The sequence below is a fragment of the Gobius niger genome, assembly GCF_951799975.1.
Source record: "Gobius niger genome assembly, chromosome: 7".
Taxonomy (NCBI): domain Eukaryota; kingdom Metazoa; phylum Chordata; class Actinopteri; order Gobiiformes; family Gobiidae; genus Gobius; species Gobius niger.
Genome location: NC_136858.1, coordinates 34,866,728 through 34,881,051, shown reverse-complemented (window position 1 = coordinate 34,881,051; position 14,324 = coordinate 34,866,728). Strand labels below are relative to the sequence as shown.

General features: G+C 43.1%; 1 protein-coding gene across 1 annotated transcript in view; it reads right to left on the bottom strand.

Annotated features, from left to right (window-relative positions):
- Nucleotides 1-14,324, bottom strand: part of adgra1b (adhesion G protein-coupled receptor A1b) — a 414,503-nt gene that overhangs the window by 10,010 nt on the left and 390,169 nt on the right. The gene's annotated exons all lie outside the window — the stretch shown is intronic.

Below are 14,324 nucleotides of genomic sequence, written 5' to 3'. Positions count from 1 at the left end.
TCTCGCTCACACACACACACACGCACACACAAAAAGAAATTCAATTACAATCAAGATGTTTGTCTGTGGCCGGGCTGAGGGGGCTGGGTTTTGTAGGGGGTATTAACGGGCTGTCACTGCTTCCTCCGGGGACCCTTCTCCAACAGAAAGCCATTTAGGCAAACGTCACACAGATGAGTATAAATGAGCGGGATGTTAGCGAAACCACTTATTCACACTGGGAAAAGCCGTGCCACCGAGAGCAGGCTACAAACGCGAGCAGAGGATGTTAGTACGGTCATAAGGGCGTGAGTGGTCTCTAAAGGAAGGCTTGGACTTTACACAGATTGTTTTTGCACTTCTAAAGCAGAAAATGACTTGTTTCTTGTCTGTTTTTGTCTCTTGAACCCCTTTAGAGCGCCCAGACACTTATTTTTCTCATACGTTATTGCACTGATTCAAACACAGACACTAGTTGGAAGCACTCATGTGGGGAAGACTCTCTCAAGTCCCACATCATTCATAACTTCTCTCACCTAAACACAGTTTTATGGTTCGCCTGTTGTTTTTTGAAAATTGAGTGGCTGTTGCTGCATTCATGAGGCCGTCCACATGTGGCCGTCCACATGAATGAGGAGCTTGTTTTCCCGAGATCATTATTCCCAGTCGGCTTGTGTTCAAATGCTTTTTATGTCGGAAAATGACTGGATGAAATGGATTTTGATGTCATCAAATAAAAAAGGTCTTTTATCACTGATTAGCGCTTAACTCAGCACACGAACCATTAAATTTGGCATTAGCGTCTCAAAAGCGAAACTTTGCTTTAAAATCACAAAATCTCGTAAATTTTCATTGATGTCGGGGCCAGGCATTTCTCTTGCAAATATGTTACTCCAAAGATGACACAAACTCAAGAACGTTGCAAGTTTAAAGGTCCTATATCATGCCAAATCAATCAATCATCATCATTTAATCATGTTGTAATCTTATTTCCTTATCAAAAACACCCCCAGAGTGTTTTTGACTTCATTCATGCAGTTCTCAGCATCCGGAATCCTGCTCTCTGAGCAGCTGCTCCGCCCTCTCCTGGAAAACAGACTATTTCTAGTGACTTGCTGTGACATCAGAAAGGAACGGAAGTGCTCGACGTCTGTAATGTATTGCCTTACGGCCCGATTTTAAGTTGTAAAACAGCTTTTTCATTATTTCTGTCATAAGACAGAAATGCCCGACTGCCCCTTCAGTGAAAACAAACGCACCCCCTGAGTGTCTGAACATTTGTCATGTTTGCACTGAAAATTGTGAAGAAGGAGCTCTTTCTTACCTACTCTGGAAACCTGTTCTTTTTTTTTTACCTGACGATAATGTCACGGAGAAAAGCGTACAGGTCTTTAGGTACATGACTTTATTCAACCTTCCTAAAGAAGAGGCCACTCGCCGGAGGTTCGAGTTTCTCTCCGAGATTCGGCGACTATCAGCCAAAATAGTGTTTGTTTGTGAACCTTGGCCCAAATCAAAGTGGCTTAACTTTTATAACCAACGCGAATCCCACAATAAAAACACCCGATGGAGCAGCTAGTGAGTCAATCAAAACGTGGGGGCAGAGTCAACTCAATCCAAGCGTCTTGTCTGCCCGGTTTGCAAAATACCTCCAGAAAATACTTACATTTATCACAAAAATGAGTACTTCATAGTGGTAGAGGTACAATATATCATACTTTGAAATGGCTAAAATGGCATGATACAGATCCTTTAACTAAAAACCTCACATTAAACGATACATGAACAACTCATTTCTGCAGTCAGGTGCGGAATCTTGTTTTGACTCGAGTTTCCCAGTTGTTTTCCCCAGTTGAGTAAGCGTTCATGTGCATCATGTGCACTGGGGAAAACGTTCCAGAGGACCACATGTCTGCAATGTTGTTAAAATCTCGTGTCATTCTTTGATTTGTCCATTCACTTGAGGCTCCATTTACACTTAGATTTAAGTAGAGACAGAATCTGCATAATCTCTATAGTTCCTTTCATAACTTCAAACCCGGGTAAGCCGCCACGATTGTTTTGTAACGGCCGGTCCGTGTGTTTCTCTGGTTGGTTAATCCGCCTGTCAGTCATGCCCAGCGAAACTCGCAGAGATAACGTCGGATCCCAGACTGCACATCTTTATAATGAAAAAGAACAGCGTAGTCTGGCTGTCCAGGATATGGACGCTGCGCTGTAGTCGCCCACTGCTCCTGACAGCAGCACTGAAGGATGGGTCAATTGCAGAGAACCGATTTCCTCATGGGGACAATAAAATATACCTTAACCTAACCTTAAAACGTATGCTATATGCCACCGGGCTGAGGGAAACTGCCCCACAACAATCCCACTGGCTATATATGAGAGTTCACTTAGTTCCACTTTGAAATGTATACGGCAAACTGTTTGCTCTGTGCAACTACAAAGTCTGATTGCCGCGGTTATAACCACGCTGCACCAATACATCACACACAAAACCCTCTCTCAGACAATTTCACTTTGAACTTACCCAGGACGACAGATGCCCAAACCAACCAAAGAAGACAGAGTAAATATGACAAGATGCGAAGCAAAAGCAGTGCAACTTCACAGCGAAAATGTCCAATCCAATAAACCGAAATGAGCAGTTTCTGTCACAAAGTTATTGCGCGGTCAAAGCTCGGCATCTAACAGTGCAATATAGTGTCTCTCTGAATGAATCACTTCCCGGATCATGTTGTGTCACTTTATCGAGATGTAAATATCAGTGTGGACACAAAACTAACTACGCAAAAGTGGAGGCCAATGCCCTTTCAGACTCCCTCTATCGAACTGCAGCAGATTATTGTCAATGTTCAAGTCGGATGATCAAACAATTGTGGAGTACGTACAGAAAATTCAAATGATGTGACTCTCAAACAGTGAGTTAAAGCAGTACTAAGTAACTCTTCCCCCTAGAGGCCATGAGCGCAACTGCAGGTGTAGTAGCAAGTTACGATTTTTTAACTTATTAATTGTCTTGGAGAGTAAATACGAGGCTGACAGGAAAGGCGAAGGGAGAGAGGGTTACTGTGCATCCAATTATACAATAAAAAATTTTTTTTCACACTTAGCTTTGCCCGTTAGCATGTTAGCTTCTTCTTCGTGATTCCATTAGTGTGTATTGCTTTCTCCGGACCGGTGGCAGTCAAGTTGCAAACATGGTTTTCTGGCCAGAGACACCAGGGGGAGATGAAAGACCCTCCAATCATCCCATAAACACTTGTATTACCCCCACAGGGACTGCGGAAAGGATTTATTAAGGTAAACAAGTTAGTACTGCTTTAAGATTAAATAGACAGCAAAAAGTCTACAATGGGGTTGGGGTCAGCGCTCAGTGTGCATTAGGTGTTGGGGCGGACCAGAGTTTGTGAATACAGGAACCAGAGGGAGGGAGGGAAGGGAAGGAAGAGATTTCAGCTTCCTCACAGAATCTAATATATTCCATTATAATATATTTCACTGTAAGCCTTTAGAAAATATATGCAGTATAAGCACTACAGGCCAAAAGTTTGGGGTCACCCAGGCCAGTTCTATAGCTATTCTAATCAGAACAACAGTTTTCAGCAGTGCTAGCATAATTGCCCTTTTTTTTTTTAAAGTATACTTCTTCATAACATAACATACAAAATGACCGAAAAGGTATAGGCTGAAGCTAATGCTTATTTTGCCTACCCTTGTTTTTTTTGTTGTTTTTTTTTAACTTACAGCACGTGTTTTTGTTAAACTTTCTAACATAACATCAGACATTCAAAGGATTTTATTATTGTTTTTTTCCTATTTTTTTCCTATTTTTTTTTTTTAAGTAAGTTGACAGTCTTAAACAAACTAAGATAAGATAAGATAAGATGATACTTTATTGATCTCACAGATGGAGAAATTGCATTCGATGAGAGAGCATCCGGCAGCAGCACCCATTCAGTGCGCACCACTCTTTTTCCACTCTTTTTTTTCTTTGGTGAAAGATCGTTGTGTCGCGGCCGCCATCTTCACTGTTTTGGTCACAGGAGGAGCACTGGTTGATGGGAAATCCGTAGACGATGACCACGGCGGTGGAGCTCTTGCGCTTGGCCACGATGTTCTTGGCCACACAGGTGTAGTTGGCCGTGTGGGACAGACGCGTCTGCTTGATGATCAGGTTGTGGTCCACTGTGATGTAGAAGTTCCTGTCCTCGGCCGGGTCGATGATCTCGTTGTCCTTCAGCCACTCCACCCGCATGACCTTGGAGGATGGAGAAACTGTAGCTGCCCTCTGTCTCCTCTGATCATCTGAAACGGTGCACCGCCTCCTGGGCTTGTCCCCGTCTCAGAGTGTGGTGTCCTGCACTGGTCAGCTCCACCTCGTCCTTCCTCTTCCTCCTGTAAAGCTCCCTCCACAGACTATCACCATCTCCTCGTTGGTCCCTTTTGCTGTTTCCTGTAGCTCCTCTTGTGACGCCTCCTCCGTGCTGCAGGTGTGGGGGCTCTTGATGCCTCTTCACTGTTCACTAGTAAACAGAATTAAGGTATTTTTCAAGTATAATACTTTTATACATTCTCTTTAGGCGGAAGAGAGAGGGACATAATTTGAGATCCTCTGTACAGTCATTCCAGAGATCGACCCCTTTAATGGCAATACAAAATCTCATGGTGTTTGTTTGAAATGTTTTCTTTAACATGATTAGCTTACACAATGTTTCCATGGGCACCACCCACCCTTTGGAGAAGATCTAAGCCACCTGGGCTGGTCCACTCCACATACACTGTGGTTCAAAGATGAAAAAGAATGATCTGATGAATGCTAGAATAGGAATTCACAATATTAACAACGTAATGTATTTCTGATTCATTTAATGTCATCCTAATTGGAAAAAAGTACATTTCTCTCAAAAATAAAGACATTTTAACCCCTTAACTCCCACCTAAACCAAGCACATTTTCTCCAGCTTTACACCAATCCAAAAGCTTCTGGAAAAAAGGTGTGAAAATAGCAAGAAAACTGAGACGAAAACAAGGATGAAAATGTGAAAAAAGTGACAAAAAATTGACGAAAAAGTGACCAAAAATGTACAAAAAATGTACAAAATTGACAAAAATGGCCAAAAATTTGACAAAAAAGTGAGAAAAATTTGACGAAAAAGTGACAAAAAATGGACGAAAAAGTGACAAAAAATGGACAAAAAAGTGATAAGAATTTGACAAAAAAATGCGAATAATTTGACGAAAAAGTGACATTTTTTTTTTTTTAAGTGACGAAAAAGTGACAAAAAAGTCAAGAAAATTTGACAAAAATGAGATGACTGCCCAACAAAAAAAGTGATAAAAAAAAATCTGATGATGTGAGGAAAAAGATCAACTTAGTTTTGTAGGTCTTAGCTTTTAAATCAGGTGTTACACTGGCCTACAGGATTTGGGTAAAGCTGAACTGGAGAAAATGCTCTCGGTTCAGGCGGGAGTTAAGAGGTTAAATGGATCCAAACTTTTGAGCGGTAGTGTAATAATTGCATAATCCCATGCTACAAAGCAGGTGGCACAATATCGACTATGCTTGTTTAAAGGAACAGGTCACTGTTTTTTCCCACTGAGATGCAGTATGTTCTTACCAGAGCTTAGACGAGTTGATGTGTACCTGTCTTTGTGTGTGTGCTCAGTCACGCAAAACGACCAAAGATGTTGTTAGCATTTGGCCTCTCCCAACATATTCCTATAGCTCCAAACGGGGGTGAAGTTGGAAGCTACCACACTCTTCCACGGGCACGCACAAAGACCAGACAGGTACGCATCAACTCGTCTAAGCTCAGGTAAGAACATATCTCAGTATGGAAAAACGGGACCTATTCCTTTAAGTGCAGCCAGCATGGAAGCATTTCTGTTATTAAACACATTGTGAAGCCTAAAAGATATGATTCCATCTCATCACATTAAATATTGCGCCATGAGGTTGATATCATGATAGTGCAGTACTATGAGATACGTATATTGCTACCTACTGTATACCTGTGAAACACAAAACTACACTTGCACATATTTTTATGAATCTGACCCATTTTCTAACCCAACGTGGTCTTGTCTAAAACAATAAAAGGAATTACAGCCCATACACTTATCTCACTTTATGCAAAACCTGCTCGAAAAATTATCCCACGCGGTCCCCTTTTGCTATCGGTTTCATTAAACAGTCCCTGGCATATGAAAACAATAGCAGAACAGCTCTTTAAGTGAGATGGGAGCAGTAATCAGAGGATATAAATAGTCTCTGAAGTGGCTTTAATGGTGCAGGGGAGCGTATCTCTCCTCGGCCTTCTCCTCTCTGACACCGGGGGTGTGCGTCTCCCGCCTGCCCCGCCTGCCCTGTATCGTCCTCTGCTTCAGTGACGCCACAGTGACCCCTCTCTCTGGAGCCCCGCCAGGACGCCACCTCTGTTCCGGGATGGTTCATGGTCATACAGCTGTGAACTGCATTATGCATAAGTACTGGATATCCTCAGATTAAACAAAGGACTGCATGTGTCAGCGGCTTTGGGCAACAGATCACTGTGGCTGAGATAAAGGCCTTCTGAATAATGCAAGCTTTTTGGACTTAATGGACAAATGTGGCGTTAATGCGAGGCTGTGTCTCAGACCTTTTAACACTCTGAAAACCAGAAATGACACTAGAGACTCCATAACAACTCAGCGTGGCCTTCATTTTGATGCTTTGTTACAAAAATGTAGAGGTGCATTTTGAATGAAACATTGGCGTATCAGAGGTTATTTGCAGACTAATGCTTTGTACAAATGTTGAATTGTTTCAGTGAAAAATGGGTTATTCTTGAATTTCAGTAAAGTGATAACAGCTTTTTACCATCTTACGACGTTCCCTCATCAGCTTGCTCATGCCAACCTGTGAAGTATGCGCAACTCGGTTCACAAAGTTTACATGTTTAACTTGCAAACCTACCACTAGATGCCTTAGAATCAACACAAATGTCAAACTATTGCCGCTGGTGTTATGGTAAACAAATCAATTATTGGATTCACTATTTTAACACATTGAGGCCGTACTGTTTTAGGGATTTAGCTGTTGAGTGCCAACAATCCAAACTGTTTTTCATGATATTTGTAGCACTACAGCATATTCTATGTTATAGCTATGGACACATGCTGTGGCTCGTTTTAAAGACGAAGCTCTAAGCTCTCCGTAGGTGAAAACCGTTTACTTCTACGTGCCTCAGTTCCTGAGACATCTAAGCTGAACAGAGGCTAAATTTGATCAAAATCACTGATTTTTTTTCTAGATTCTGAGATAATTAGTGTTTCATCAAACACTCTCCTTTCTGATTAACGCCTCTCCTCCTCTCTCCTCTCTGGATGGACACTAACAATGTTGTAATTTTCAATGACAACATTGTTTTGAAACACGCATGTTAGCGTGTTCGCTCATTATCACGTGTGCCTTCAAACAGCCTGATTCTCGGATTGAAGACTTTAACAGGATGTTTCTCAGTCGTCCTTGGTCCGATTTTGACCATTTAAAAACTCAGAGAAATGTTAAAATCTCAACTGTTTCGATCCTTCCATGGGAAGCCACTCTGCTTTGTCAAACGCGCTCCAGAGAGCGAGAGAGACGTGTCGGGTTTACAGCTGTTTGCTACACAACACCACAGCCCTTCAGACTGAAAAATAAGAGCAAAGAAACACAATAATATGAAATGTCCAGATCGTGACTCTTCACAAGTTTTTGATCGTCATTTATTTCACTTCTGTTCATCACAGAGCTACCACAATCACACACAAGGTGTTTTAGAGTGTCTAGTTTCGCAATAAAAAAAAAAAAAATGGCACTCAACGCATGGGAGCGAATAACAAGTTTCTCCATTTTTGGCACTCTATGGGCCAGATCTTGTGGCGGCGCACGGAGTGGCGCAGGCTCTTGGCGAATTATTTTCTGAGTGGCGGAGCTATATGTGCCATTCGCCTCCGCCACCTGTGAGGGGGCGTCACAAGAGGAGGTGACTGCACTGATGGAAACACGGCTGACATTCACTTCCTCGTTTACAGTGCGCTGTCTTGCGTTCTTTCTTAAGGCTTAGGCTCTCACAGGTCAAACTAAAAACTTTATTTACCCCATCGTGAGCTAAACCATGTTCACGTCTGGAGAGAAAAAGAGCTACAGCGTCCGCTGTGGCGCGGATCGGGCCATGCTTGGCGTGAACGCGAAGCAAAACAAAAGCACATGTTCACCCTCCACTCCCACACAACCACTCTCCTGGACGCGGAGTCGATCTGGTTGGAGGAAAAAGTGTCTCCACCCACTTAAATGCGCTAAGTCTGGAGTGGCAGATTCATTCACCTCAATTACAAGCAACAGTTTGATGTACAAGATGTTATGCTCACATTTTTTTTGCTTTGGCAGAATTCAGTGCCTTTTTTTTTTAAAACACTAAGAAGAAATCCTACAAACATTACTTTTAAAACAGGGTCAGATCAATAATGGTTGAGTAATAGAAGTCAGTTAGCTGAAAATCAAACTGATTGGCTATTTGAGGTCTTTTAGCTGATTAGAAACTTGCTTCACCGTTCGATATACTGCACAGAAATACTGCAACATCATGCTTTCGACATTCGACAAAGGTCACATGGATTGCGCAGTACCAAACAGCATCACCGAACAGGACATGTCTTCTACAGGAGGGGATTGAGGGGGTATACAGGTCCTGCCAGGGGGGGGGGGGGGGGGGGGGGGTCCCTCTCCTTCACACAGATGGGGGGGAAATTGATTTGTTTCCAGCTGCTAAGTCCCATTGGCTGAGCCTGTCTGAAGAACAGCATTACCGTCAATCACCGCGGATCAACTCTACCGCCGGCCCCTCGACAAATTATCTCGTTGGAGGAGCAAAGCATGATGGGAAGAGGGGAGGAGGAGAGCCCAACCTATGCCTCTGCCTCCCCCCACCCCCCCTCCCCTCATCCTCTCTCTCTCTCGTGCAGGTGTCTAGGGGATTTGCTCGGCGATGGAGGGAAAGTGGCGCTTATAAAAGTTGAGGGGATCCTTATCTGATGGGGCTTGATTCTTTCCGGTGCGGCTCTCAGGAAAAAAGAGCGGAATACATTAGCGGCGAGATGTGATTTTAATAATGTCAAGGCATGATACTGCGGGGAGAGATTTCAGAGATGGTCGCCATGTGTTAAGATTCGCGTACTGTACTATTAATCATAGGCATAACTGTGTGCCCTTATGTTTCACAGGGATATGCTATTACTCCATACGATGTGTTAATGCATGCTCCGCTCTCTTAAATTAGGCATGGCGGCACATCACTGTAAAGGATCAGTGTTGATAATATATTTGGTTGAGCAAGATACAGTAGGCGCAGTAACAGTGGAAAAGTATTGTCTTATCGAGGGAATAATGCACCGATGTTTCGTATGTCCATGTAAATAGATCAATGATTAAATGTCTGTTTTCGTGCCAGGGCTGAATGGGTCGAACGCCGCTCACCTATAGGCAATGTTTTCCGTGCACAGCTGAATGTGAGTAGATACTGTTTACGGAGAGCGGCAGCCTGACGCGGGGCCAATTCAAAGCTGTCGTATGGCCAAGTTAGACACGAGGGCGCCACTTTAACTTCACAGCTTTATCTGCATCAGACCAAGTTAAGGGGAGGCACTGCAGGAGAAACTGTGGATTTCTTCTTGTTCAATGTTCATACTTCCCCCACCACTTAAAAGATGTACAATAGGCTCAGATTAATGAGAGTGTGTTTGAGTGTTTGGGTGTGGGACCACGGATGTAATTTAGCCCATGGCTATAATCCGGTGTGGTGTGTATTAACATGCACTGTCCCGACCAAATAAACCAATAAAACTCTGTTAGCGGAACATTGACATCAATGTTACTGCAGGTTTCTGTTTCGTTTTTACCGCGGACCAGATTATTTGTTGTTATCTTGTGTAAAGTGGAGTTTAGACGGAGCGTTTGTGTTTGTGATCGATCATGAGACTGACCCGAGAGAAAACGAGACGCTCGCGCTGATCGGAGGAGTTATTTTGAGGCGTGGGACTGACCTGCACACGGAGCAGCTGGACGTGCTTTGAAGACGCGATGGTGACTTTATTAAAACCCTGGAGGGTCACACAACATTTGTTGTTTGCCCTGTTTCCAAATATCGTCACAGAAGGTTTGAAAAGTGGCTAAATCTGTGTCAAAGTTACGCTCGGATCAGCTCCTCCGCAGCGTCCCCCTCGGCCCGGGTTCCCGTTTGTTTACTTCCTGCACGTGAGTTATCATTTACACCAGTATGAGACAAATTCCTAACATGGGGAATATTTCTACCACTATAGTTTCTAATAAAAGCCCCGGCCTGTTTTGGAGACCGGCTTTAATTTGCCTCCGCCAGCCGTGAACTGGAGAAATAAAGTTATACAGCTCGGCACATTTGGCTGTAGTTCAGCTGAGTTTTCACTTTGCGATGAGAGGATTAAGCTTAGCAAGAGATCCCAGGAGGAGCTTTTATAAAAAAAACAAAGCTCCGAGTAGGTTTTAACATGGTAAAAAGTTATACCCACCCATTAAATTGCCCACCAAATGATTATCCTTCCTCCTGAGCAAGTCTCTTTGTGTTCTAAGAGAGCAGAAACCTGGCCCGTGCACCCCCCGCTCTGCTCTCAAATCTCCTCAAACACGGTTCCTTCTCGAAGCCTCTGGGACCGAAACAAGACGTGTCAAAAGCAGAGCACGCACCACCTTTCCTGCTCCCCCTGCCTCCAACGAACCAAATATAGAGACACGGCACAAAATAAAGGGCTGAAGACAGAGGCAGGAATCCAATGTGACACGTGAAGAGGAATTAAAACGGTCAGGAGGCTAAATACACCGAGATTGGTGATAATGCTCGAGGGTGTGCTGCTTTTGGGATCGAGGTAATTATTGGAGCGGCGAGTGAAGCCATGGAAACGGGCGGTTTAAGCTTCGTGCCCACATTCATCTGTCTGCGAACTGTTGCATAGGTCTGGAACACTGACGAAAAAACAAGAAAATGGCCAACACGTAGACTTTTTCAGGGAGGAATAAAGGCTTTTTTTTTCAATCATTAGACAAAAACTTTGACTGAAATTGGACTTTTTTGACTTTCAATTGCACCTTTGCCTTCGGACTACTTAAAGTGTTCCAAAGTTGTTGATGTTTGCAGATGTTTTGACCCAAATCAGAGCATTTTCCTCAGTAGTTACAGGAAAGGTTAATGTGAAACTGGCACAGAGTGTAAAATCTGTCAAAACTGAATGAATTGCTTTTAACCCCTTAACTCCCGCCTGAACCGAGCACATTTTCTCCAGTTTGGCTTTACCCCAGTCCAAAAGCTTCTGGAAATAGCTGTGAAAATAGCAACAAAACTGAGATGAAAACAATGATGGAAATGTGACAAAAAGTGAGAAAACATTGACAAAAAAGTGACGAAAAATTGATGGAAAAAATGACACAAATTTGACCCGAAAAAAAAAATGACAAAAAAATGACAAAAAATGACAAAATGTACAAAAAAAATTACAAAAATGTGACAAAAATGTGATAAAAATTTGACAAAAAAATGATAAAAATGTGACAAAAAAATGACAAAAATTTGATTAAAAAATGGACAAAAAAAATGACAGAAATGTGACAAAAATGTGACAAAAAAATGACAAAAATGTGATAAAAATTTGACCAAAAAAATACAAAAAATTGCCAAAAAAAAAAGGCAAAAAAGTTACAAAAATGAGTTGAACACCCAACGAAAAAATGATGGAAAAAAAATCTGATGACGTGAGGAAAATGATCCTCTCAGGCGGGTTCAGGCGGGAGTTAAGCAAGTAGGGTGAAGTGTCTTGCCTAACGACACAAGGACAGTGTGCATTTGCAGGAGCTGGGATTTGAGCCCACGACGACCCGCTCTACCAACTGCACCACCGTCGCCCCATTTTGCTCAAATGAGTGAACCGCACTGACTTTAAGGGTGTTATTTTGCCAATAGCATCAGCCTGAGATCGCTGTGAGGATGATGCTCCATTGTTCAGTGAGCGGTTGTGTTGCTAAGCAGCAGTTCCACGGATGCCAGACGTGATTGGATCGTCTGGGCTGAACAGGCCTCTGAAGGGTTTACTCTGCTTTAAGACAATTAAAGACAATTAACTCTTCCGCACAGATTCATTTAATCATTAAACAAAAGACCGCCGCATGTCTATCCCTGACTGTTCTTGGATAGACATGCGGCACAGCGTAACCTCCATACCCATACAACAGGGAAACGGCAGCCTAAAGCAAAGAAGTCAGAACTGAGTCATAGATTATTTACATTTACTATTCTCAATGCGCAACAATGCAGGTTATTTTTTCCCAGGGATACAGTAATTGCTGACAGAAGTGCACTGTAAGTGAAAAACAACGCCGGCTGGACACTCATTTTATTTATGTTATTCCACGGCATTTTCTTTTATGTCAGTGCCGATGCATTTAATCATAAATCTCTGAGCCTTATCCAGTGTGAATCACCTATGGCAAAACAGAATCATAATTTGGCAAAGAAAGAGCTCAAGCCTCAACGAATCTCGACTCACAGTACTGCATTCGAAGTAATATGTTATCGCGTTATTTGTGAGCTGTGAGGACAAGCTGAAATAAAAGTGATGCAATGAGGTGTTCGGTGCTAGCTGCGGTCTCAAAGTAGCATGAGCCGACAAACACCTGCAGAAAACACAGAAGCCAGTACGAATCAACACAAAGACCCCAGTATATGTAAGTACTACGCTCGGCTACACTCTGATGAGAGAAGTTAGCCACTCATAAAATGACACAGAATTCAATTTAAGGCTATGGAAAAGCTAATGAATACAGGCTGCCAGTTTAAAAGAACGTATATCTCACCGTTTATGTGCAGACTCAAAGTGAACTGAAAATCGATATAGAAAAATATAAGCCGTGTTTCAAAGCCCTGTGGGATGTAGCCGCCATATTGGGAAGGTGACGCCATGAAGGTCAGTAAAAAGTGTATCGTAAATAAACAATTTACTTTCTGAACTATGCCGTCTTTCACAGGTAAAACGTCCAATCCTAAGGGGAAAGTTCGGAGTTAGACATTACAACATTGTTTCCTCCTCAAAAGCATACCAGACATATTTACGGCTAAACCACGGTCATTTCTTCTATTGAGCCTATGCCACTGAAGGAACAGAAAACTATCCTCCGCTATTTCACAGTTTAAAAATCATCTGTAGCTCTGCACTCACATTGTGTTCATTGTGGCACCATCGGATTGTTAGTATGCAGTTGACTGAAAGCAAAGTCTAATAACACCATCAAAATCCTTGGAGAATCCTCGATTTGAGAATCTTGGAGAAGGATTCTCAAATCCTTGGAGAACCCTACTCTAAAGATTTAATGGTGTGCAGGAATTTCTTTATTAGACTTTGCTTTCAGCCTTCATCCTACCCATCGCCAATCAATGTGCGAAGTCTCCTTACTTTTTTCTAGCATGCAGTCGGCTGAAAAAGCACGCTTGTATTCAGTCATTTAGTAGAGGCAATTCCCACTAATACCTGCAGTGGGGGCTCCAACCTAATTCAAAATCCTGACCACCGGCTCAGTCCCTCACTCTCTAACCCTATCCATCCATCCATCCATCCATCCACCTATCTACCTATCCATCCATCCACCTATCTACCTATCCATCCATCCATCCATCCATCCATCCACCTATCTACCTATCCATCCATCCACCTATCTACCTATCCATCCATCCACCTATCTACCTATCCATCCATCCATCCATCCATCCATCCACCTATCTACCTATCCATCCATCCACCTATCTACCTATCCATCCATCCATTCCTCCACCTATCTACCTATCTATCCATCCACCTATCTACCTATCCATCCACCCATCTACCTATCCATCTACCTATCCATCCATCCATCCATCCATCCATCCATCCATCCATCCATCCATCCATCCATCCATCCATCCATCCATCCAACCATCCATCCATCCATCCATCCATCCATCCATCCATCCATCCATCCATCCATTCTCTTCCACTTTATCCGAAGCAGGGTCGCAGAGGCAGCAGTCTCCACGTTACACTTCCTCCAGCTGTTCTGGGGGGGATCCTGACCTCCAAGTGTGTCCTGGGTCTTCCACGAGGTCTCCTCCCAATAGGAAGGCGACCGGGAGTCATCCGGGAACAGATGCCCGAGATGCTACTCCGAACTCCTCTCGGGTGACTGAGCCCATCACCCTATCTCTAATGCACCAGCCACCCTACGAAGTAAACACATTCCCGCCCCCCAAAAATGTAATCAAGTTATACAA